General features: G+C 49.1%; 1 protein-coding gene across 9 annotated transcripts in view; it reads right to left on the bottom strand.

Annotated features, from left to right (window-relative positions):
• clocka (clock circadian regulator a) overlaps positions 1-23,091 on the bottom strand; it is a 54,870-nt gene extending 31,779 nt beyond the window's left edge. For 3 of the 9 annotated variants that reach the window (XM_069193793.1, XM_069193796.1, XM_069193798.1), the window contains exons 1-3: positions 22,920-23,091; positions 14,103-14,200; positions 6,030-6,137 (exon numbers count right to left, since the gene is read on the bottom strand). The gene's annotated coding sequence lies outside the window, so the exon portion shown is untranslated. Of the gene's footprint in view, positions 1-6,029; positions 6,138-12,370; positions 12,578-13,693; positions 13,782-14,102; positions 14,201-22,919 lie in introns of all 9 variants that reach the window. The other 6 variants (XM_069193771.1, XM_069193802.1, XM_069193797.1 and 3 more) reach the window with 4 other exon arrangements.
• Positions 23,092-27,525: the final 4,434 nt, after the last annotated feature.

Genomic DNA, 27,525 nt, shown 5'->3' with positions numbered 1-27,525 from the left:
GCCCACCCCCGGCAGGCGAGGAGCCGTGAAGCAGCCTGGGAACGTCCATATTCTAGCAGCATGGAAGAGCCAACGTGGGACAAGCCAAGTCAGAAGACAGGGTGTGCTGTTCAAAGCCGCACCAGGGCTTCCAGCCCACACAGAGCATGGGAAGCAACAGATTTATTGCCGATGTCTGAATTCTGTGTGGAGTGATGTCATACTGGGTGCTGGGCTGGTTAAACCTAACGTTCTTGTGTTTTATATACATACTGTACAGTGGCTGTTTTTTCTAAGGCTAAAAAATGAGAGGGGGACAAGATCAGAGAGAGGACTATTTCACCACCTAACATCTTCCAAAGGCACTTGAAAGTTTTTATTTCAGTAACTGGACACTATTTTATCAAAGCAACTTGTGTCAATGCAATAATAAATACATTGATATATAAAAACTGTTACATATGAGAAGAGAGACAGGCTGGTCATCAACTCAGCAACTCCACAAACATCAAGCCTCAAGGACAGGGAAAAAAAAAGGCATCCTGCTGACATCGAGTGATCATTTTAAACTGAGCACATGCTTAGCACATGCTTGGGTGACCAAGCGGAAGAAGCAGTCAGCAGTGGGTCAGTGTGACCTTGGCTCAGGAGGTGAGGACGAGCCGGAGCTGCAACATGGGCATGACTGCGCGCAGACGGAAGCAGGACAGTTCTGGTTCAGGTGCAACATGAACTCGCTCGCACACAGACAGAACCACAGAGGCCCAGCAGAAAGGACAGTTCTGGTTCAGGTGCAACATGACCTCGCTCGCACACGGACAGAACCACAGAGGCCCAGCAAGCAGGACAGTTCTGGTTCAGGCACAGCACCCTCCCAAAAAACACGCTTCAGTGTGAAACCAGAGGTTTCCACTTGCGAGCAGCCTGAAAGGCACAGCAGATGCCAGAGAATGTGTCTGCTCTAAATAAAGAGCCGCTGCACAAGTTCAAAGGAAGCAGGAGTTTGCCAAGCGCCTCGCGCCCTGCCAAGTAGGTCAGGCGGGTTTGTTAAAACTGAAGATCTAGTTTGTGCATACCAAAGGCTCGGCACCACCCCTGCGCCGGGCTGCCCGTCCCTCTGCTGCACAGCCTGCTGAGCCTCACTGCCAGCCCGCGGGGCCCCGAGCTGAGACACAGTGGACCCGACCCCATCGCTCTGCCCCCGACACGCCAGCAACGCTCACTGCCAGAGCCAGAAAGAGTTTCCACTGCTTCTAAGCTTCCGAGGCAAGTAACGCGGCTTAACAAGAAGACTTAAAACTGCGCAACTTTCCAGTAAGAAACTCTCACATTACATGCTGTAGGCAAACAAGGGCCGATGATATACACCATGTGCTACTTGACAGCACCACTCTTCCGCAAACCGTACTTCGACAGCCCCTCATTCTCTCAGAGCTGGCATGTCCTTTCCCCATTTCCATCCTCTCCTACAACAGCACACAAAACCAGGAGCTCAGGACGCCTCTCGGAGGACAGAGCCTGGCTTCACGGCAGGGGGCAGGGCTCCTGCGGCCGAGCGAGACCAGCCAGCCTCACACAGCACCAGAAAACCGCCGCGACGCCCGTCGTAATGGCCTAAAGTAGCACAGTCTGGATTAAAACCTGCCGCCCACCGACTAGAAGGTCACGCTTCCTGTCCAAGCAGCCGAGCCCCTGGATCTGGAGCAGCCTTTTGGAAACCTTTCCCTTGGAGTTCCTGCTTGTGAACTACATCCGGGACGGCCAGCTGACCTGCTGCTGCAGCTCTTAGACATCTGCCAGCCTACTACAGCGCTCTGATATTTCAGGACGGTACCTCTGCAAGAGCTACAAGAGTCAGCTGATTTCTGCAGCTGCACATCCAGAACTATTCAAATATTTTACTCTTCTCTCTACTACAAGCCGACTGCTGCCTCTGATTCAGCCGCCCGAGACATCCCTACTGGTTCCCTGGAGAAGTGAGTTAAATATAACCCAGGGAGAACCTGCCAGTAAACATCTGGATCGTCAACACCTTCACAGTAAATGATGTACAGAAAAGGCTTTAGACGCATCAAAATCAGCATCCATGCACAACAAAAAAAAAAAACATTTGCATTTGTAATACAAACTAATAAGGGGGGAAAAACGGTTTATAAGCCTTGATTAAGTTTTGAAATAAATTTCTGAACATCTTGGGAACCCTGAAATGCGAAGTGTAACAGACAACGAACAGCCTCTGGCAAGTGATCTCAAAAGCTGCACGGCTGAAAAACACAGCAGTGAGAACTCGTGCAGCGATGTAGGCTGTAGTACGTACATACCAGCTCCCGCCCTGCCTGGGAAACAGATCAGACACATCTACAGTCCACACATGCTTTACTTTTATTTTCAAAACCAAAAACCAAGCGCATTTTTTTCGTCTGGCAAAGCATATATGACAATAAACGTTCATAGAAAGCTGAATATCTCCGCCTACAAGTGATTCTCGCAAAACTCCTTGAAAATGGTACATCAAGCAGACTGTGCAGACATTCAGGAAGATCATATCAGCACTGACATGAATCAAAAGTCAAGAGACTCCAGCATGTGCCGGCAGGCAAATGTATTTGCATGTTATCAACGAGGGATCAGGAGTACAAACAGGCTTACGTCAAGCACAGACGGCAACTTACAACTTACCATCGCCTTGAAAACCAGACCGTTTCACGCTGTCTGCTGCTTCACGCCTTTAAAAATGCGAACACTGTTTAAGGGATCCTTTCATGACAGAACGGATTGGTTCCAGGGCTGACGGAATGCGATCAGTTACGCTCGCTGGAGTCGACTCTTAATAATGATGTTTTTCAAATTTATTAAAACACATACCACGTATTTTATTAAGCAGGTGTTGAGATTAAGTCTCGGGCTTCGGGCTCTTTCGCTGCAGAACCCCACCAGCTTTGCCAACCTTTAGGACAAGTGTGGCACCATCCGAACAAATTTATACCGTAACGAAGCTTTCATACCGCATTTTATCTGAGGGAATGAAGACCGCAGCACTCAGTCATCTGAAATTAACAAGCACGACTGCAGTCTGGCCAAAGCAACTGACTTCTCCTGAAGTACTAGTACGTTCCCAACGGGGGAAAAAAATCTAATTACGGGGCCCAAGGCATGAACTTTAGGAACAGAAACAATGGCTGTTGAGATCAAACTGTTCCTAAGTGTTCCCTGAGGAATTCACCATGGCAACTCTCGACCTTCTAACTGTCCTGGCCAGCATTACGGTGCTCCGCAAATACATATTCAGGAAAGGCAATAACATCTTCCTGCCTGCCTTCTGGGAACTGCTAGGATGCAAAACATGCTGGAACATTTCTAAGTTCGAACGCTGCTATCACAGTAGCTTTTGACTCGATCATAAAATATTTTATATCACCAACATTTACCATTTTCTTCTTGCACGTAGGTTATGAGTCTCAGGAGTGAAACTTTTCTTCCCCAAGTTAATATGGAGCATTATAGCACAAACCAGAAAGTGACAGCTTGGTCACTGGTCTCGTTTGAAACCAGCCTCCTTCAAGACGGAGTCTTCAGCCCACGTCTCACCTGGCGAAGTGGGAGTGAGCTGCTCAGGGCTGAGACTCCACTCTCTGGGCCTGCAGCTGGCTAGTGCCCATGAAACCCCACTCTCAGCCCCCCGGCGGGGCCAGGCTGAGCCAGGGAAGCCAGCAGATGGTCAGACTACAGCAGGGCGGCCGCAGCCAGCAAGGGAATCCTGGTTTCCCCTGATCCGTTTCAGGCTTTGTTGTGCTACAGTTTGCTTCACAATGCTTCCTTTCTCCCTGACCTTGCATTCAAGGATTAGAAAGACTAAAGTGCGGCCATTGCTGTCCTTTCTAAATAAAATTCAGAAATTGGTAGTGACCATTGAGAAGGATTTTCAACAAGTAACACAATGGTTATAGTGAAACAGGAAAAGACAAGCCAGACAGAACTTGTCACCCAGAGGTGTGCACTGATGTTAATACAATTTAAACAAGAAAAAAAAATCAGGCATCACTGAAAGACTTTGATCATACTGCAATATCCCTACTATGTTAATATCGTCAAGAAAAACCATGTGGCTATATGAGATAATCTCATCATATCACTCCACTCTATAGCATCTTAAACCTCCTAGCAGCTGGTTTCAAAGACATCCTCCTGTCCTGAGAACAGGCCCAACCTAATGCAACATGACAACCTTGATCTCCAACTCACAAGCACAAATGTCAATTCAGTCCACAGAGACCAGGAACTTCGTTAGTCCAGCTACAGCTGTGTATTCTGCTAGCTGTGCCCTCTACGTCCTTCCACTGTGCTCTTTCATCCAGGTAAATAAAATCACAACTAAGTATTGGTTCTTAGAGTACAAATTCAGTCACTTGTCATTGCCCTCTGAATATGTAATACTCTTCTTCTTTCTACATTAGCCCTGGAACAGCACGGAACTCATGGTATTCACAATGCCTATTCAAAATCCAGTACATCCGAAGCAGATTATGAGGCATTTTCATAAGGAAAAAACAAGCTTTTTAAAAACCTCTCCAAGCAACGGCTTTAAAGCTCGGATCTGGCTAGGAATGTGCAAGATCAACTCTCCTTTCATCCTAAATAACACACAAACAATAATCCGCAGAAAAACCCTACAATCTAATGTTCCAGTTCAAAAACTAGATTTTGGACAACAACATCATAGTCTCTATTTGCACACCCTGCACTGAGAACTGTCGTGCACTAAGAGATGTCGTTTGGATGCAGTTGAAGAGGTGTTTCTTTTTTAGCATAAATGAAGAAAGAAGAAAGCGTTCTGATTTGCTGCTGACCTGAGAAGAAACCTGGTTCAGGAAACTCCCAGACCACCCCAGCAGGTCCTAATCGAAGCACCGGCTGCCTCGCGGTTTGTAATGCTGGCAGAAAAGCAGTATTATTATTGACCCGTGCGCAGCAGGTGGATATCATTGCCCTGGTACACAACAGTGCCAGCTGAACAATAAAACTGGAATCAGCACTTCGAGACCCTGCTGTGAAAATCAATATCACAAGGCCCACTGCTGAACGCGGTGTTACAGGGCTCGCAAGCAACTGAACAGAAAAAAAACAAGGCTGGCAAACAGTTGCCATCTGTCTTCTGTCCCCGACGAGGATATTAACACTCAGAAGGATAAATGAATTCATTTCCACCATCGTGATGCTACTGCACTGTTACCAGGAGAGAAGCACTAGGAAAGACTGAGCCGGGCGGAAAAATTAAAGTGACGAGGGTATGAGTCAGGCGTGATGAGTTTTTGTGTGTGTGTGAGACAATCTACCGTGATTCCAGACAATGACAGGTTTGCCGATTGATCTCACTTTTCTTCTGGGCGCCACAAGCGCTGGTATTGTGGAGAGGGATGGAGGGGAGCATCTCTCCTTATAACGAAACATAGTGGGAAAGCAAAATACATCTCATTCCTGTACGATGAAAAGGCTTGCAGACAGTTCCACCATGCTCACACAGGGCGTGTCTCTCGTGTACCATGTCTCATTCGGAACGAGCAAACGAGAAGACAGGGCAGCACTCGGGCTCCTTCCTGTTGGCAGGAACTGCTAAATGAGTACGTCCTCTCTGGGTATTTTACGGTAGCCCAAGCTTTGTTAAGAGTGAACATTCAGAGCCATGCTGGCGTAAGACTAAGCTGGGTTCGACCATGGATCGAAGCAGCTGGCACTGTGGAAACTCAAGACATTTCATGTCACTGTAACGACATCCCATTCTAAAATGGAATTGCAGCAAACACCGTAATTCTGAAAGGGGCCGGGTTCACGTTTTCAAATCTAAAACTACCCTCTTCGCCCAAACTAATCGGCCACAGCGAGCACTTGCAGCGTTCACGCCATGATTAACTCGCGGGGGTGTGGAGCGAGGTGCCCAGCCAGCGCTGGTGAAGAGATCAATGAGCGATTAACTCCCACATGAACCAGGCATGACAATCCACATGAAATGGCTTCTCTCATGAGTAAACCCTTTTGTGCTCTGGCATACTCACCCCGAGGAGCAGGTATTTTCCAAAGGGACAAACGCGCGGTGCTCCAGCGGTCGCGGGCGACTCAAATCCACGGCGGACGGCGGACAACACGATAGAGAAGGTGGCTCCCTGGAAAAAGGACAAGAGAGGATTATCCTGACGTGACCCTAGCTTTTCGACTTTCACCACCACGAAAATCCCCGGCACAGCACACCGAGGCGCCCGATAAGCCCGGAGAGAGGTTTCTGCTCAGCCCAGCACTGCCATTCCTCCGCGCCGAGACGAGCTCATGAATGAGTGCTGGATAGGGACCGCGGCAACACGGAGCGAGGCTGAGCTTGCCAAGACTGCCCTGGCTTGCCAAAGAGTCCAGGGGATTAGCGAACGTGCCAGAAGTTCAAAGCGTTTCTAATGCTACAGGAAAGCAGCACAAATAAATCAGGACTGAGTAATACCATAGTTCTTTCTCTCATCTAAATGAAATTAAAATCTCGTCCCCCTTAGCACCCAGTCACTAATCGGGCATTTTACCTGCTAACATGCCCAGGGGACAGCAAAGCAGAGCAACTCCAGGAGACGGTTCCACACTGCCATCTGCACAGGCTCGCCCGCAGACAGGAGCTGTGCTTGTTCTTTCTCGGAATCAAAAGCCAGCTACACTGCAGCAAGCAGCATTCTTCCAGTGGCCGAAAGTGTGTTCTTTATTCCTTCACAGGTGTGTGGGATGTTTTTGCTCTGTGCAAGACACTTCCCTTACAGTTTGCACTCTCAGTGTTTAAACCTGGGGTCTCCAACCTCAGTCCCGGAGAGTCACCGTCCAGAAGGTGTTCGTATATGGCCTGCATGCATGTGAATCCCTCCTAATTAAGCACCTAATTGATCCAAATAAGTCACTCGGAGCCCAGCCGGAATGCAAGCCAGGATATGGAAGCTGCCCAGGAGTGGGGATGCAGAACAGTCTCAGTCTTAGCTGAAAATGAGCAATGATTTTTTTTCTTCCTTGCAGAATCTTTCAATAAAGGACGAATGTTTAAAGTCGGCTATAGATTAATTTTTTGCACATGAACAGAGCAAACGCCCAGCACAGGACAGAGCAGACCGTCCGCTGGACAACTGCTCCAGCAGCCATACCACGCGAGGCAGGAGTCTGAGCAAGCAGTGCGCCCCTGTGCAGTGCAACCCTGCCTGACCCAGATGTTGGAATCCGTCTGCATCTCAGATGCAATCATCCGCTGTTTCATCTCCCTTAATCACACCCTTAGGGAAAAAAGGTGGTCCTAACGAGCCAAACTTCTGAACCCAGTGAGAAACTGCGGGGCTGCGCTGTGCCTCGGTCTGCGCGGCAGCTGTCTGACAAACACGCTGCTGCCGACTTCTACAGTCGGGGGATTAGGAGGGTTGGTGTCGTTTTGCTCTAATTTTTGGTTACCGCTTCCCCATTGTTGATAAAAATACATCAAAGTGTTTTATAAAAAAAGAACTCATGGCTTCTGGCGAGTGGGTCGTCATTCGAGGTCTGGCATGTGAAGCCCTGCGTGGACATCAGGAACATGCCTGTTACCGCAGCATGGCTGTGGACTCGTGACAGGGAGGTTGCAGGTTCGAATCCCAGACGAGACACTAGTGTTGTACCCTTGAGCAAGGTAGTTCACTTGCACCCAGCCGTGCAAAAGGGGACAACTGTTTGCTGACACTTTTGGGGATAAAAGTGTCAACAAAATAAATCATTAACAGGTACAACAGTAATTGCTGTGTTGCACCATGTTCTCATTCATTATGTTAAGTCCAACCTCACTCCCAACCCTCACAGAGCTCCCACTCGACACCCCAAACACTCGTAACGCCTTGACCTACTTCTGCAATTACACCTCCTTGGATTAGTGTGACAAGACCTGAAACACATTTCCTCGGTGCTGAGAAAGATTGCAGGTCAGCCACACACTTACAGTGGCTTTCAAACATTCAGAAATTTTCCCTTTAAATATGAAGTATTTGAGTTCTCTGGCACAGTGCAGTACCAACAAGTTCTTGGCTCTGGGAAGTTTTCAAAACTGAAGCCCTACAAGGCGCACCGCATTTTATCGCAAAATACATCACTAGGAAAGAGGAAGCCTCAGATATGAAGCTGCCTGGTCTTGCATTCTGCTCAAAACTCAAGGGTTATCTTTACTTCTGAACACAGTAAAACATTTTCTCTAAGAACAGTTAGGTTCTGAAGCCTTCTGCCTGTGTTTAAAAACAAGAGAAAAACAACAGCGTGCTTGTGAACATGGGGTCTCCCTCTGACAAGTGCTGTGCTTGTTGACGCCAGGGTCAGGTTTTTTTCCCTGAGTCACCTCGCCACTGGGCTCCAGGAGAGATTCGGACCTTCACTCGCTCAACAGGTGGAACCTGACAAACCCAGGACGCGCGGGACGAAACGAATGAATTAAAGTCAGAAGCTGGGGTGTCGACTCAGTATCACGCACACAGGGGCAGTTCTGTGGAAGCAGGACACACGATACAGGACAACGGCTTAACAACGCAGGGCGCAGCCAGACACATGACACCAGAGCCAACCCTCTTAAAGGACACCTCGGGTTCAAGACACTTCCCAGTGGCTTCCCAGCACCCCTGACTAGGGACCCCGAGAAATCGAGAGAGCTGAACAGAACCACACCCGAGGGTAAAAGAAACAGCACAACTGCGGGTCAGCTTCTGAGGCTCAGGGACTGACCCGTGATAGCTGAGGTTCAGTCCTGAAGATGCCACGCCCTGTGAACATACTAGAGTCAGGCAACCCTCGGTGAACTAAGAGGATTTTATCTGAACGACAATTTATATATGGGCTTTAAGGCTACCATTGACCAAAGGACTGCAACTTACACCATTTTTTTGTAACACGTTCAAATCTATTTAAATATTTATGTCATGCCTTTAGAGCCCGAGCAAAATCATATACAGATCATCTAAGATGGAAAACTATAAAATCCTCCCAAATATTAGTGATATTTTCCAGATGATTCCATCTTTAACTTGTATACTGCTCATTCTAAGTGAGAAAAAAGCAGAAGTAAAATCGTTGAAATACTTACAATTATTCTATCCAGCAAAAAAATGAATTTAAGCCAAAGAAGACAGACAGGGCTGAGGGAGATCATTGAAGCTGTGATATCTCAAACTGTACGTCTCCGTACAGAAGACATTCTCCTTTCACACATCTGGATTTGGACCAATACAGAGCTGTAAAGAGTGGCTGTATGGGTAGACAGCTCATCCCCACACACGGGTCAGAACTGCACCTCATCACAATTAAAACACAAAGAAATCCCAAAAGTGTCCTGTTGATCTGCTACACTAATTTCTTGAACTTGTGCCGCTGTAGTCCTGGCTTGGTGGCACCTCGCATTGTCATGCTGGGAAACTGACACTTCCTGATGGGCTGGCAGGAACGGAGGTCCCCTTAGATCAAGGATCAATGCATTGGTGAGCAGTACAGTTGCCCTTAATCTGCACCAGTGAGGCTCTTGTGCTCAAGGAGATTCCTTCTCACATCATCACACTTCTACTGCTCCACTGGCTGGCTTCAACAACAACATTTTAAGCATTAAGCTCACTATAGCGTCTCTACACGTTGCCATCTGTATGGTCTGTCAAAAGCAAAACAACACTTCTGGGTGAAAAATACATTTCATTTTGGAAAGCTCAGGCATTTTGTGGTCCAAAGAAGATATGGTCTGTCTCTGAAGAGGTCAGCCCTGAATAGCTTCTGAGCTTTCCTGCAGACTGAAACCTACATTCTGCCAATAACATCATCTTATTTTGTCCTAGAATTTCTCATGCTGTAGCTCCGGCAATCTGAAAAGAATTACACAAACGGATGAGGCAGGGCTGGGCTTCTGCCTTCTAGGACACGGCCTGTCCTCCACAGATTTGGTTACCCCAATCTCTCTGGACCAGTCTGCTGAAGCAGGACTTCCGATTCCCCAAGCCGCTTTTCTCAGAGGCCAGGCTCCGATCACACATGTAAGAGTGCGACGGGTACTCTTCATTTATAAATCTAGAAGAGACGACTGCGGGAAGGACTTACACTACCGACCCATCTGACTTCCAAAGCAAACTGACTGTGCAGTCTCTTAATCGGATGCAGACGCGTTACCAGTAATCGCCACATACTTTCAATAAATCCTGACAGCACGCAGGACACTCTACTCGAGGAGCATTACAATGCCATGACGAGCTCTGTTCCTGGTCCAGCTCCTTCAGCCTGTCAGTGTAGTTCATTCCCTCAAGCCCCAGACCGTATCTGGACTGATTCCAGAGCAGCAGTATCTCCGGTGACCAAAACTGTACTCAAGGGAATAATCTAAAAGAGTCTTCAACCAGAGCATAAGCAAGCATGGCAGGTGTGGACTTTGAGACATGTTGCACTGCTCATCATTTTCTGCCTTTCTGAAACTTTACCCAAGGCCAAAGGTCTGAGTTCAAACTTGACTGCTGCAGACAACGAGCCATATTAAATCGGCAGAAGCCCGTCGCAGGCAAAGGGACACCAGGAAACAACCCGTTACCGACTTGCAATCTGGTGCAACTGACGCACTTTCCAGTGACGGCTCACTTGCGGTCGTCACTTTCCGATCAAGGCAGGACAGGAGCTCAAGAAACAACTAGAGCCAACAATGCACATTATTTTTTTGTGCCAGTAGTTTTAAGCTAAATGAATGTGTCAAATTAATTCTGTAAGAAAGCCACCGGTAAGTGGAACTGTAAAATCAACTCTCCATGATGAAACCCCGTCAGACAAAGGGACCATAATTAAAACCCAGCACAGAAGCGAAGTGGCACATACCGTTTCACGTCACTGGCTTTTAATATGAAAGACACATTTCACAAGGCAGTTTGTTCAGAAAGATTCGGAAGGCGTGCAGGCAGTGCCCATTTTCCATCAGCGCAGCCTTTCTGCATTAACGGCGCCTGGTTGCTTGCTACTGGCGAGACCACAGGTTCCCACGAGTCCTTGCAGCAGTCAGGATCACCGATCCTCTATCACGTCAGCAGTCGCCAAGCTCTCTTCCATCTCAATGGAATGACAAGAAGTGGGATGAACACACTGCATGGGAAGTCCGTTTTTTTTTAATTGACCAGAACCAAACACAAGCCTTCCCACAGTGAAGGTGAAACAAAAATTGGTGGGTTTTAGCCCCACTCTCAAGCGGAGAAGCACCTGTAAGGAGACAGATGCAATTGACTGCGTTACAGAAAGAAAGAGGCTGTCAGCACCGTGGTGATCTATGTTCCTGCGGGCTGTGGCTCGCTCAGGCACACTGAGGCATGACGACTGGCAGATGTAGAGATAACAGATCTTTGGGAAGATGTAGCATCTTATGTATCCGAGAAGAACAGACGGGATATCACAGTACTGAATATTGACTATGTTAAAAAAAAAAGTTTGGTCTGAGAATTATAAGACAATTTAAAAACATGTTAAAAGGACCCACAGACACTGCACTGAACTGTTTTCATGGCTGCTTAAGCTTGTCACTCATGCATAAAATCATATGCTGATCATTGTTTGTGTTTTAATGTTTTTATGTATGAAGAAAAAACCCATAGAAAGGAGCTTTCAAAACTACTTACTATAAAACACGGCTGAATGAAAGCAAAACAAAGTGTTCAGCGGATTAACATTGTAACGCATCTCAATCTCACAAGACTGAAAAGGTTTCTAGGAATTACAGTGTTTTTCACTGCAAATTCCACCTGCGTCTGTACAGCATGTTAATGGATGGAGTGAAAGGCCACATTAAGCTCACCCAGGTGCAGAGCTCCACAAGCACGATGCTCAAAAAGGCTCAGCACAAGGAGAGCAGTGCCTGCGTGACTTGCAGATGCAGGAAAATTCCGTTAAGTGTTATTTCCACTCCTATACCATCACCTCTCTCCAGACAACATGGTTTACTGAACTGCACGTTATCTGTGTCCAGTAATGCACACATTTTAATTCAGAGCATACCTCTCAACCATTTCCACAAAAAAACAAACATGCCTTCATCATTTCAAGCGTAACAGAGCTTCCCAGACCAGCTGAACACAAACAGATGTTCGCAAATCCCACAAAGAACTCTCCAACAGTCATCAAAGTTCCTGGAAAGTTTCATCATCTTCAGGAGAAAAAAAAGTGAACCGTCAGAAGAAGAAGTATAAGCTGTTTCCATCTGCTACAGGGATCAAGAAAAATATACGGGGCTCCCCAGCTGTTTTGCAATGAGCACCTGACGGATATCAAAGAGCTCTGGAATGGGGCGAAGGGAGAGGGGAGAGCAGCACACAAGAACAGACACCGCAGTCCAGTCCCTCCTTCATCAATGATTAGTCACACTTACCCTCCTCCAATTACTCGCTCACTACAGCAGCGCTGCCACCTTGCACGCCTGCTCTCTCAGATCCCAGGAGCTCAACACAGCAGGGCCTGCTCAGCGCTGGGCTGAGTCTCAGTAGACAGTGTGGGCGACCAGTAGGGGCCACTCCTCCCTCTGAACCAGAAACTACAGGCGCCTGTCTTCCATGTTTTCCAAAGCACATTTCCAAACCTGGAGGAAGGCGGCCCTCAGGTGAGATGGCAGGCCGAGGTCCTGACTACTTGGGTCAGATCCCATGACACTTCCTGACAGAGTCGGCATGTCCCACTTCTCCGCCTGACACCTTGTGCAACTGGGCTGCAGGGCAGACACACAGCCTGCGTTCCCAATGATGCCCCAACACTCGAGTGACGGGCGGCCCAGCTGAAACTGGGACTCATCACGGCGGGCTTTTAACGTCGTCACTGGAGTAGATGGGGCAGATAAGCTTTTTCCTCCATGTTTTTACCTCAGCAAGGGTGTGTAAGAACACATCACATGATAAATCTTTGTTTAAAACGTGCATCACTACAGAAAAGTGTCCATGTGTTGTACTTGGGGTTTGGGGGGGAACGTAACAATCCGATAGCAATTTTTATTACCTGCAACATCCTTAAATCTGCATATCGTGACGCTGTCATGCATTTAGAGAGCTGTGCTACATACAGTACTTAATCTGGATAACTGTGTAACACCACGTAGCAAGAAGCAAACACACATCACTAATAATAATCTTCCCATCCTGAGCGTTTACAGGGATAGCTCCCTGAACATTTTAAGGCTAGCCATTGATTACCAATTCTGCAGGGACCCTTTCCGAGGCTTGTGTTTTTAAAAAGCCGGACCTCTGCTGCTACATATTGTCTAATTTGGAGAACAAAACAGAACTAATTTGCTGTGATGCATGACACATTTTTCCCAACTGGGAAAAAAGGGAGTTTCCATGCTGTTTTGCATGAGCCAAATGAAAATGGCCGAGTTCCATCATGCAAATAAGAGAGAAGGCAGGGGACTGGCATTCAGATTAGCCATGTGCACAGTTCCTGAGCAGTTCTGGCAGGAGGAGGACCGGAACCTCACCAGGACATTTTTTCGGTAGCCCAGGTAATATTTTTATGTGAGTGAAATGGTTTGAAGAACTGTGGCCTTCAGATGGATTCAGAAACAAGCATTAGTAGGTTTTACAGTAAGAGTTCGTCTATTTACCATCACACTGATGCTCCACAGCAGTGGAAGGAGACAGATGCAAGTATAATAATAATAATAATAATAATAATAATAATAATAATAATAATAATAATTCCTTACACTTATATAGCGCTTTTCTGAACTCTCCACTCAAAGCGCTTTACAGGTAATGGGGATCCCCTCCACCAGCACCAATGTGCAGCCCCACCTGGGGAGGAATTTGATAAGTAAAATTTGTATGTAATAATGACGCAGTAAATGATTTGTTTGCCACTCACCCGTGTCGGTGAGGAAAGCTAAGTAGCACTACTGTCCATTTCTTTTGGGCCTGAGCTATGATCAGTCACTCTGCTCCAGCTGTGTCTGTGTGGATAAGGACTATAGAGCCCGAGGATGCCTGCTCTGAAGGGACAATCCTGAGTTCTCCTGAGCTGTAACACTGCCTTGTGTTTCTTAAACCTGTGATTCCTTTAATGCTGACTCAGTGACGAAACTACTTACACCGGGGTCTAAAATGGAAAATCCTTACCTGCACAAAATGAATGGCAGGACTTCCTCGTCTCCGCCCGGCACTGTGGAGATCCCCTGATGCTGCCTCTTCCTGCACCGCGAACAAATGTGTTTCAGCTGCAGAAGTAAACCAGAGTCGCGCTTTAGTGGAGGACGGAGCAGGCAAGCGCACAAGTTTATTGCGTGTCAACCTCCGCGTGTTCCACGCGAGCCGACGGAAAACTGCTCCATTCAGACCAACACGCAGCCCACGCCAGGGGACAGGTTCCACACCAGTGGAAATACAGAGAGAAAGCTCTCTGCTTTCTCAACGTGAAGAATGGGAGGACAAAGAATGTAAAACAAAGAGGGGGAAAACGGTTTAGGACAGAAAAGGCATGTGGACAAGAATTAAGTTCCTCGATTCAAACGTTCATTTTCAGAATGTAATTACAGCAGATCTGATCAGCAGTTAAGCTGACCTATTTCTTTACAGTCATGCACAGCCAGACTCTCCTCCCGCGAGGAGCGCCTGCCAGGATCCTGCGGGCAGCTTTAAGATGAAACAGCACCGTGGTCTGAACGCTCACTGGCTGACGAATCTAAAAGCTGACCAACCAAAATGATATCTGACAGGACGAACTTTTGGCAGAAAGCCGCTCACAGCACACGGAAAGAAAGAAGTCTGAATGTGGAGGTCAGGTTATCGAATCATCCTTTCATGATCAACATGAAGTGCCCCAGTTTCACATGAGACCGCTTGAGAACAGCCCCCCCTCCGCCTGCTCACACGCTCCCCTCCCGCGCGCGCACGCTGGCTGTGCGATGCACAGGCCGGTCCTGCAGCCCACTCGCCGTTATTAAGCGATGGGCCAAGGACCACGAACGCGATTTCGGAGCCGAACGGACGGGACGTTTAACAAAAGGCATTTCTTGTTACCTTACTCGCGTTAAAAAACCGCACAAAACTCAAGCGCCACCCCACCAGCCCTCTGGGACGAAGAGATCTCACATTCAAACCATCTGCTTTTACTACGAGAGCAGCAGACTCCTGCCATCGGCGACAAGGGGGGAACAGACCCGAGGCCAGTGCACTCCGGCCACCGTCACGCCCTCGTGAAGAGGACAGGCACGCCTGTTTTTAATCAGCGTCTCACTCCTCCCCTCCACATCTGCAAGGAGCCACAACTTCTCCCGCTGTCTCACCGGCTGCATCTTCATGGTTAGACGAGTCTTGCTAGGAAGCATTAAGCGATGCTGAATAAGCCCCTGCGCTGTCGTGGGCATTTTATTTTCCTAACAAACCAGCCACTTCTGGCTCCTACTGTATTCTACCTTTCAGGGGGCATGACGGTCCTGACCTGGTCTGAAACGCCCCTGTAAACGTTCATGCAGTGCTTCCATTTTTCCCCCTTGATTTTGCTCCTTTATTATAAAAGTGCTCAGGAATATTTACATGATCGACAGCACCTAGTGACTGCAATCGGATGACGTTCGTCAGTAACCTATAAATGCCTCATTCTTTTCATGAAATGCAATGGATTACTACAAAGATACAAAGGTAACTTCTTTCTCGTTACTTTTTTTAATGAAGGATTATTAAAAGTACCAGAAAAACCTTCACACAAAACCAAGTATCAGCAGCTGAATTTGTACTGATGAGATATCATTTAATTCACTTGAATTAAACAACCAAAGAAACAAATGAATGCAACTCTCTATTTTTAATATATTTACCAAATAACCTACATTGAACATTTTTTACATTAACTTACAGGAAACAAAAATGCCTGCAGATCTGCTATGCCTTAATTTTACTATCACTTCTACTAATATTTGTAGAAATTCTACGTATTAATTTCTAATTAGCTGTATAACGCACTGGTTAAGCCTAATCTAGAAAACACTGTGCACAGAGTTTGTCACGGTGTTGCAGAGAAGATACTGCTGCTCAGGAATCAGGCCAGAGAGGAGCAGCCGGACACAGGGCAGGTCAGGGATATACATGTAGTGGCTCTGAATACAGGAACGACAGATCATAATGCTTACTGCATCTATCACTGCCCACGGACGGTAAGAATCTCAGAAAATACCCTCATCTCTTGAAGAAGAGATTATAGTTTTTAATCTCTCCCAGACTTTTGAGTCTCCTGCAATACCAAGGAGACTCCTGAGGATGGCCTGTGGCAGCAGTGTTTCTGCTACCTAATTACTCAGAGTTTATATCGTTCAAGCCCAGACCGATTACAGCACCAGCAGCAGCCTCACCAGATGTATAACTAATTGCTAGCCTGTGTGTGGCTGGCATTTCCATGCCAATTAAACTTCTCTTCTCGGAAAAGTTCGGAGAACTTATCCTGACCGGCCCACTCCATTCCTCCCCTGCCGAGCAGGACACTGGAGCTCGGCGGAGATGGATCCCAAAACAACCTTTCATGGCCAAAACGCTAAGCACGCGGACTCGTTAATGAGAATTTTTTACTGAACTGGACCTGCTGGTTCTCTTCTGGAGGTGCCAATTCCTCTGCAATGCCTTTAAATTTGGCTTGAGCCTCACAGTCCACTCAGGAAGGGTGGGATTCTCCCCATCCCTTCTACAGGATCGTCACTTCTTGTCCTGCCTGACTGAGAACCCCTGACTGAGGTAAAGGAGCCCGATTCACACACCCGAGCAACACTCCATTTTAGACCCAAATGCATGCTCGGGTCCATCATAAAATCTACTCTGCAGAATTCCCAATAGGACTTCTCCTCCTCCACTGGGGAATAAAACATTACTCGAGCAGACGGAGAGAAAAACCCGGCGTGTTTTCCCAACATGCCTGAAAGTGATAAAACAGCTGCGCCTCATTCTCTAGGTATGACGTTAGGTTCGTTTTCTCTGTTTGCCGGTTCAAAATCCCGAAGCTCGTTCCAGTGGCAAGTTTGGGCAGAGCATCTGGATTTAAGGAGACGGGTCGCATGCCAACGGCGTGAGAGAGGCTTAGAGGCTGACGGGGGGGCGTGGCTGCCAGCCTCTCACACAGCCGCCCGAGGTCACGACCCCTTCCCCGACCCGCCGGAGGGCAGCTCGGACGTCCCAGCTCGCGCCGGGCTCCTCGCTCTTGCAGCGGTTAAACCCCCCGCTTGACCCCATCCAGGGGCAGGGGACCTATCTGCCCACCCAGAGCTTTCACCTGGCGGCTCCCAGGACGTGACGAAAAAAAAAGAGCAAAAGCGTCAAAGATCTAAAATCAGAAGAATCGTCATTCGTCAAGAGCGCGCGCCAGCAAAAAAGGAGAAGCGCACGCCGGAGTCCTTATCTCGCCAAGTCTGACAGCAGCAGCCCCGAGCAGCAGCTGAGCCGGAGCAGATGGCGAGCGAGGTGCGGGAATCCGGGGGAGAGGCAGGGAGAGGCGACCCAGCGTGCTGGCCCCGTGATGTGGGTCACCTACATCTCCACGGATTCATGCAGCCGCCCGCGATTCCGTGTCAGACCGCCCGCCGCTAATCCCCGCGGCAGAGCCGGGAGCGGATCAGGACTCGGAATCGGCACACCCACGCAGGACACCGACACAACAGCTTCAACCCGCACGCGGGCAGGCACACGAGGAGACACTTCTTGAAGTGCATCGGTCATAAGTCCTGCAGATTTCAAACGCGTCTAGAGGAAGAGCTGTAGACAGAAGCCATCCCTGCGGCCCAGCTGCTGCACCGTATTCTTCAAGGGGGTAGCCAGCTTTTGATCTGCTGAAGTCACCAAGCTGCCAGAGTAACCGAGAGTATTGTGTGCTCAGAGGGTCTCTGTGAACTTTGCACACAACTTTTCTGCAGTATTTTATAAGGTATTTTATAACCATACAGAACTGGTTTGAAATGGATTGGAAGAACGCTGGACACAAGGGCTACTGTGTAGTCCCATACTGTGTGATATAGGAACGCGTGCTACGAGACTAGCTAGGGAGACTAGGGGTGGAGCGGTGGCTCTGTGGCTGGAAGGTTGCCGGTTCAAATCCCGCAGCCGGAAGAGTAATCCAACTCCATTGGGCTGCTGAGCAAGGCCCTTCACCCCAAGTGCTCCAGCCGAAACGCTGCGTTTCTTCTATTTCAGCAGGAATAAACCTTTACTTGCTCCTAAGCAAGCACCTTGGGCACAGGAACCCTGGAGCAGGTGCGAGCGTACCACGAGTTACTGATGCTTCTTTAACGGGCGGCTTGACGTTTGCACCCCATGGGCCAGCCAGGTATTTCGAAGGGTGAAGCGCTTTGCTCAGGGGCACCACAGCAGTGCGGTGCCCGGGACTCGAACCCACAACCAGTCCAGTGGCGAGTCCAGGACGAGAGGGGAAAAGCTGCTCAAAAACGAACGAGAAGCCAAAAGCAAAAGGGAGGAAGATGCTACACAACCTTAAAAGTTATTTTCCACGAGAAGAGAGGACAGAAGGGATAAGGGATAGGACAGACGAAGAGAAGCTAAGCATGTTCTGCTGACATCTGACGTGTTGCTCATGTACAACACCCAGACTGCCCCACTCTCACCCACAGACACCCAGACTGCCCCACTCGCACCCACAGACACCCAGACTGCCCCACTCGCACCCACAGAAAACCCAGACTGCCCCACTCTCGCCCACAGAAAACCCAGACTGCCCCACTCTCGCCCACAGACACCCAGACTGCTCCACTCTCGCCCACAGACACCCAGACTGCCCCACTCTCGCCCACAGACACCCAGACTACCCCACTCTGGTCAAGCTTGACTAGAGAGTCCTGCTGCTTGCTTCTCAACTACAGGCTCTGATGCAGCTCTGTGACCGAGTAGAGTTTAGCACAGGCTCATGACTGGCCATGGCATTAGAGCAACCACTATTTGGCAAGGTTTACATTCCAGAAAAGTTTTTTTTTTTCCCCGCTAACAGGAAAAATGCATTTATTTTTTTTATCTTTGCCTGAATGTCTGGACTTTCTGAACCATGATCATTGCTTTCTATTTCCCTCCTCGGTTATAACATAAAGGGACAACACAGTAAAAATGATCTGATTACTGGCGCAACAGCAACAGATGAACATCGTGTTTCAGGACTGACTGTGCCGAGATCCACTGCCCTCAGAACAGCAGAAACACTTTCGGACCAGAATATAGGGCAAACTCACGTGACAACTAACCAGTCTGGGGCATCGGAAAAATCCCGGTTTGAGGAAATAAACCAAAATAAAGTGAGTTTAAACATGCTTCAAAAGTCATTATAATAGATATTGTATAGATATTGTACATATACATTTAATTTGATTTTTCTGCGGAAGCCAACTAATATTCTGAGAGGCTCAACTGGTGAAGGTGATTACCAGTGGGCCAGGCCTACAGGTGGCCATTCCAGGCTGGGCGGGGACACAAAACAACACACGACACTGCAGATAAATGCTAAAGAATCGATCCACGAACAATGTGCAGTCCCATATTCCAGCTGAGGTGCCTGAGTATATGACATAACTAACCCAATGGCAATGCTTTTCAACTTTTTACAATGGATAATTTTACTATTTTACTGGGTAAGGTCCAAGGCCAGAGGTGAACACTGAGGTCCGTGTTGAAAGCTTTTAATTTCTCACCCACCTGCGCCCAGCTGCAGTTTCTGTCCAGACTAAGACCTGTGCCAGAGAAGACCGGGCCGCAGCAGCGCAGTTCTGTGTCTGACTGTCTTGCTCTTCTCATCCTCCAGCTGGGGCAGTGCTCCCCCATCCAACCCGTCCCAGCATGCACGACAGCCTGACACCCCACCCAGGGCCCATCTCCATGTCCGAATCCCACTCGTCATGACCTCAGGCTACACAGATGCAGCCCAGTAGGCTGGATTTCCGCAGATGGCCAGGACCCCTGGAAGCCCGCGGTTCCGTGCCGCTCCTGGACAGGGCCGGCGAGACCCTGCTCCAGTGCTGTACCCTGCACACCCGCACCAGGATGCCGAGGGAGGGCGGGGCAAAGCAGAGGCTGCCTTGAGGAGCCCCGCCTACAGGCCCGCCCCCTGTGGAGCCACCCACCAATCATTCGCCTGGAGCAGCCCAGAAGGAGGCACCAGCTTCTTATCACACTGATCGCTCCTGTCATCTCAAACTGCTGTCAGCAGCTCCTTGTGAGTGTCACACTGGGGTCACAGATCAAGTGGCCCTGTGAACTGTCCCCTAAGGCTGTGTATTCAACACAGAGGACAGATGGCATCCCAAATATACACCAAACCGGGGGATATTCATGCTTTATTTACATTGGACACGGCACTGGATCTGAGCACTTCGGTATTGGTGCTACTCTGAATATTTCAGTCAGCGTGACACAAACATGTTTTTGTGTCCACTGACATAACCTTGTAAAGCTAGTTTTAAGGCATTTAGAGGCCTTAAAGGGGAACAGCTATTTTCATTCTTCGGGGTTAGAAAGAATCTGCGTTGATGAGTGTATTTCAAGCTGCAATGAAATTAAAATGTACACAGTAACTTGTAAAATCTCGAGTTTACATCACAAACTAGACAAAATTTCGGCACAGTGCCACGTCCTGAGATTCAAAACAAGGCAACAAAACTTCCGGTGATAGCAGACCTATGACATTGTAATCAAACAGGCTTGTGAATACGTCTCTTTAATCCAACAGAAATACTGCTCTTGACTTCCAGACGGTTTTGCCGACAAATACTACTTATTTGTTAACTCTGCATGCAGATCACGTTGGAACATCTCTGCAGTGAAGTGTCTGCTGCACAAACAGTACTTATTCGCTTGTGCATCACAGTGAATCAGTCATCACAGTGAGCAGCGAGCAGGAACGGCCACAAGAGTTTGAGACAACATGGCGATTTACAGTACTTTCAGAAAGTCCATGATTTTGTGTTTAATTCGGAAGTTGTCATTTTTTTTCTAGAACGACTGTGAACGTATTTTCAATGACGTAACCGAGACTTAATAAGCGGTCTGAGAAATCAGGACTGCAGCTGCCCTTGAAATGTCACCCTCAGCGTGATGCGGGTCATAGGACTTGACCCGGGGGTACCTGACAATCTCTGGTCCATCTGCTGCACCCTGCACCCCTCAAACTGAGGCCATGCCTGACCCCACCACCACCCCAGTAGCTGTATCCCCCTGAAGCTTCCAGCTGGCCGCCCACTGGAGCCCAGCAGTGTGAGCCTGGTCAGGACCTGGAGGGGAGACTCCTGGGAGAGCTGAGGCTGCTGCTGGAAGAGGTGTTAGTGGGGCCAGCAGGGGGCGCTTACCCTGCAGTCTGTGTTGGTCCTAATGCCCCAGTATAGTGATGGAGACACTGTATTGTAAAGAGGTGCCGTCCTTCGGATGAGACGTAAAACTGAGGTCCTGACTCTATGTGGTCATTAAAAATCCCAGGGCGTTTCTCGAAAAGAGTAGGGGTGTAACCCCGGCGTCCAGGCCAAATTCTCCCTCTGGCCTTTACCCATCACAGCCTCCTCATAATCCCCATCTCTGAACTGGCCTCAAACCCTCTCTTCACCTCCCCAGTGAGAGCTGGTGTGTGGTGAGCATACTGGTGCACTCTGGCTGCTGTCACATCATCCAGGTGGGGCTGCACACTGGTGGTGGAGGGGATCCCCATTACCTGTAACGTGCTTTATATAGTGCTTTTCTGGAAAACACACTTAAATATTATTATTCTCATCATTGATGAGAGCCATCACCAGCTATTTCATCTTAAGGGAGGCAAAATGATCAAATTTTCCTCTATTTCTTGCCTTAGCAGTCTGAACACTCGAGTAGGTGCACACACGAAGACTTAAATTACCATGCCCCGTTAAAGAAGTATAATTCCTGCTAGGATGCTCGTGCCAGAAGGTGGTCGACCACCGAGACACAGCGAAAGCCTTCCGCTGGATAAGACACCCCTCCTCCTGACGCCAAGAGCACCACAGGCTAATGCTGATGCTGATGCGTTCAGCAAACGCAAACAAGAGGCGAGCAAAGAGGGGCCTTTTTATCTCCAGGAATGCAACTAGAATGGAAAAACAAAAAAAAACTAGACGTTCTTTTGGTGGGGGGGGCTGAAAACTGCCCATCTGTGACCGATCTGACGTTGACCTCGCCTCTGGCCCAGTACGGCTGCGGTCCACTCGCGCAGGTGAAACCCGACCTACTGACCCCCATTCCCCGCTGGCCAGTTCCTGCCCCCTTCCGTGCGAAGAGACTGACCTCCGCAGGAGCTCAAACCGGCCCCGGGATCAGGACGAGGTCAGGACTCACGACACCAGGGGGGGGGGGCACGGCTCCCATCCGACGACAGGCCGGGCGAAACGCTGCCCGTCCGGCATTCCAACAGGGAAGGCACCCAAGCCGCACACACCCACCCCAGCCCAGCGCACTCGGGTTCGAGCCCAGCCACAGGTGGCACAGTCACACCACCCCCGACTGGCACCCGGCGCGCCGGGAGGAGAAATAAATACGCGGACAGGCGAGGGTCACAGGTGCACAGCCGGCCGCCCCCCCGTGTTATAAAAACGGAGGAGGCGGGAGCGGCGGCCGTGTGTGCGCAGAGCAGCCCCTGACAGCACTCAGCCCCGGCTCCCGGCGGGTCGGGCTGCGGCGGGGGGGGCAGGGGAGTGTAGCGTTAAGGGGGGGTACGGAAAAGGAGAATCGGGGGGAGGGACAACACCACCACGACAACCAAACAAAATGTGGTCCAAAACCCAGCCGGCTCGTCTCCGCGCCGGGCCGCCGCGCAGCCAGCCCCCTCGCTCGGCAGCACGAATGTGGGTCACCAGGCCCCGGCGCCCCCCGCTGCCCGAGCAGCCCCGGCGGCCCCCCCCACCACCTGCCCTCCCGCCCCGCAGCGGCCCGCGCCCCCCCGCCTCGGACCGGCCGCCTTACCCGCTTGCGCTCCGCGGCTCCGCGGCTCTCCGGCTCTCCCCTCCTGCTTGTTGTTTTGGTTCAGATGGCCGCGCCGGGCTGAGCCGGAGTCACACAAACAGCAGGCCTGCCTGGGGCTCCGCGGAGCGCATGCGCGCCGGCGCCGGGAGCGCGCAGCGCGGGCGAGCGCTGGGAGGCGCCCGCCCCTCTCGAAGCGCGTGCACGGGCAATCCCTTCACGTGGGCGCGTAAGGAGTTCCGCCGGCGGGGGGGGGGTTTCTGGGTTTGTCGCTGTGTAGCCTTCTGGTACAGTAAAAGACAAGAATGTGGGATTCATACGCACCACAATGGTACACCCCCCTGACACAAGACACCCACAAAGCAAGTTATTGGCTTTGTGCAATGCTGTAGTTGCTAAAAATATTCCAATCAACTACGATGCTCATTGAACCTCGGATTGCACGGTCTAAATTTTCATTTCTATGCTGACGATACTCAGATCTACAGTCTCTGCTCTGCTTAATTGCATCTCTGACATTAAAAAACGTGGATGACTCACACTTTCCTTCATCTGACCTGCGACAAGACTGAAGTCTGGCTACATAAAGCCAGTGCTGTAACCCTATCTGTGGATGGTACTGTACTTGAGTTTCAATCAAAATTGAAGAACGTGGGTGTGATATTTAATCCAGGCTTGACATCTGACCCACATGTGTAACATGTTGTCAAAATATCATTCGTTCACCTCAGAAATATTGCCAGGCTGTGTCCTGTGTTATCACTAACTGTTGATGACAAGCTGGGCAACAGCTCTGGTTTTGTTCTCGTCTTGACTGGGGTAACATTCTCCTCGCTGGGGTGTCTAAATCCACACCGAACAAACTCCAGTATGTCCAGAATTCGGCAGCCAGAATCCTGCCCAGGTCTAGTGCGAGTGATCACATTACTCCTGTCCTGGAGTCCCTGCACTGGCTTCCTGTCAGGTTCTGTGTCGACGTCAAAATCCTCCTGCTCACCTACAAGGCTCTGCATGGCTCGGCACCTCAGTACCTGTCTGAGCTCTTATTATCACCGTACTCCCCACCTCACTGCCTTCACTCCTCTAGACTGGTCTCCCGTCTGTCCCCCAAGCCCGTCTACACTCTAGGGGTAACAGGGTCCTCTCCTGCTGCGCTCCACAACTCTGGAACTCCATCCCCAGGGATCTCAGAGAGTCACGTGCCCTGAGCTCTTTCACATCTGGACTGAAAAGTGTTTCGAGGCTTTTATTTAACATCCACTGTCTCCTCTCATTGTTTTTTGTTGTTGTTCTGTAAAGCACTTTGATAAGCCACGTCGTTTAAAGGCACTATATAAAAACAAAGTTTATTATTATGTCGCTGTTGTTGTTGTTGTTAGCTTACAATTCTTCCCTGATCTTAAATAAGATCACTTTAGTGGCCATATACAATTTCTCATATTAGGAATTTGTTTTTTCGCATACCCCTGCTTGCTCTCCATGAGACACACAGACGGGGAGAGAAGCTGGGGGTCAGAGCGCAGGGTCAGCCATTCATACGGCACCCCTGGAGCAGCTGGGGTTAAGGGCCTTGCTCAGGGGCCCAACAGAGTAGGATTCCTCTGCCGGCTGCGGGATTTGAACCGGCAACCTTCCAGCCACAGGAGCAGATCCTGAGCCACAGAGCCGCCACTTAAACCCTGCTAACGACCCTCCTGTAGTGCGAAATGCAATGTGTAGAACTTGTTGTTTTGTAATTCGGGTGTTATTAAAGACAGCCTGAACACTACACGTCCACCCCCCTTAAAAGAAGAACAGCGCTTCGCGAGCCGCAGGCCCCGCCCCCGAGCGCGTGTCACGGCCCGGCCTCCCCGCGCCGCTCGCCGGGCTGGCGTCACGCCAATCAGGTCAGACGCGCCGCGCAACCGAACTTGACTGTGCGGGCAGGGGGGCGGGGTCAGCCGCCGTGGTCAGCTCGTCCAATAACCCTACGGTCTGGGAGTGTTTGGTCAAATACTGTAGGTCCGCCCGGAGTTCTCTGTTCTGCACGAAGGCGGAGCGGCGGGCTGGACAGCTGTCCTGTGCCGTGAGCCTTCCTCCCCGGACGAGCCTGGAACACGTTCTCTGATTTCCATTCCGGTGAAATAAAAATTGCTTGCTTTTGTGTCCCTAGGGGGCTGTGAACCCTTTGCTAATTACGTGAAGAAATGTTCACTCACTCTTATCATCATCATCATCATCATCATCATATAATCGTCATTTCTCCGCATTTTGTCTCGATGACCAAGATTTGGAAAGCACGTGAATTATCTCCGTCTCCTCGGACTTCGGTCTTTAAAATCACCAACAAACACGTTTGAGGGATTCAGAACCACGAATCCCTTCGCGATCGTTTTCCACGCTTTGTTCTGTTTTAAAACTTCTTTAACAGTGGGACCTGAACCACAAGCTTCTGAGTGGGTGCTTTATTAAGCTACTGTACACCTTTTACTTCATATTCTGTGCCAGTAAAGGCGAACTTTGATTTTCATGACCCCCCTGTCCCAGTTTAGGTACCCTGAAGGTTTAGACATAATATTTTAATTTCCTTTCTCTCAGATGAGATTCTGCAGCTACCTCTGAAAAATAGCTTTGAGTCGCAAGAAAGGAGTCTTCCTTAATTTCATGCAAACCTTTTCTAAAGTTAAACTATATAATCAGACAGGTCGAAATCGTATTTTAAAGTTATTTCCTTCAGTCGGGGTTTGGTATATTTTTTTAAATGTTCATAGCTACCGCCCACATGCTAAGGAACAGACACCTGTTGGAGCTGTAATAAGATTCTCATGCCTTACTTTGCATACATATCATACTAGCATGAGGAATAGGTGGATTTAATAATTACATTGCTGTGGCCAAAGAACTGATTTGTTTCTTTGTTAAGGTCTCTGTGAATGTGAAGAACTAACTAGGACAAACAAGTACATCACTGTGTATCTCTAGAGTCTAATTAATTTAAATATTTTGAATTCAATTATATTATTAATATTTAATTTCAATATTAATTTCATTAATACTTCAGATCAAACGTTATAATAATACATTTCTCTAGGGGCAACAACACTCAAGGACGGGATGCTTTGCGAGTGTTTGGTTTACTCGGTGAGGCGTTTGGCTCTGTCTGCCTGGCGAGAGCACGAGGACACTGGAACCCCAGTCAGACTGAGGGAGCCCAGGGTGGGGGCGGTGCAGAGGAGGGGCGCCGGGGCTCAGCACAGGTGGCTGGTTGGGCGGTGATGGCGGCTCGGTGCGGCTGTGCTGTCATCCCTCCTGCACCTGGCTCCCGGACTGCAGGAGGGCCTGGCTCTGGACAGCAGAGGAGGGGCTTTCAGAGCGCAGCAGGGTCGAGCAGCCTCGTCTCCCGCTGCTGCCTTCGAGTTCGGGCTCTGGCCTGGGACAGCCGCGGGGGGGTTTGTGAAGCCCGGGTGATGTCATCACAGTCCTGCGATTAGCAGCCGACTCAGTGCCAGGTTACGCTGGGCACATGTGGCCTCCATCACACAGCATGAGATCCTCCCTGTAACCAGCTCACAGTTCACAGTCTTCAAAGCCTCCCCACGGTCACTTCGCCTTCCACTGTCTCTGATACATCTCGCTTCGAGTGACGAAGCTCGAGGCCCGCCCCTCAGTCGTCTTTAATTCACGCTTATCAGAGTCTGCAGAGACCTGGTCTCGAGGTAAACCAGACACAGGTAGGCAGTGAAGTGTTTTAATAGCCAATCCATCACACTTACCTGTCAAATCTAATTGACTCATTGACAGGCGTTCCTCATCATCAACCTCAATCATTCTGTCCTGCGCTGCCATAAAACGAAATATCCACGCAGCTAAATGGCTGCTTTTCATGCTACAAAATACAGATCCATCAGGGTGTACTGCAAGCTTGAAAAAACATGACTACTATTTCAGCAATATTTCATATTTCAGTAGAAGATCACAGAACAATTGTTACCTTCTTTCTGCATGAAGAAGGAAAAGCACTGAATAAAAAGAGCAGACATGAGGAATGTCTGAGACACCCATGTACAGACTGCAGTATGTGATGCGCTCCACATACGAGAGAAAGAGAACGATATTCTAGACACCTGGTGATAATGGCCAAATACATTGGGATCATTCAGTAACAAAAGAGAAAAAATAAAAAATAGAATGGAATATTTCATAATATAATCACACAGGAAATAACATTAGGGAATCATATAATTAATATAATAATTATGTAAATTATACACACAATAATCACAGAAAAATCACACAGGCATCGCTCAGGATTCACGCAGGGCATTGCACTGGGAATCGCATAGGAATCACGCAGGGAATCAAATGGAATCACACGGAATTGCACAGAAATCACAAGAGAATCACAGGAATCGCACTGGGAATCACACGGAATCACTTAGGGAATCACAGGACTCACACAAGGAATCACATGGAATCACACAGGGAATCACACAAGGAATCACACAGGGAATCACACAGGAATCATGCAGGAATCATGCAGGAATCACGGAATCACACGGAATCACAGAGGGATTCACTCAGGGAATCACAGGACTCGCACAAGGAATCACAAAGGGAATCATACAGGAAT

Source organism: Lepisosteus oculatus, chromosome 1, assembly GCF_040954835.1.
Source record: "Lepisosteus oculatus isolate fLepOcu1 chromosome 1, fLepOcu1.hap2, whole genome shotgun sequence".
Lineage (NCBI taxonomy): Eukaryota > Metazoa > Chordata > Actinopteri > Semionotiformes > Lepisosteidae > Lepisosteus > Lepisosteus oculatus.
Note: the sequence above shows the minus strand (reverse complement) of the source record. Positions and strands in the feature narration are given on the sequence as shown.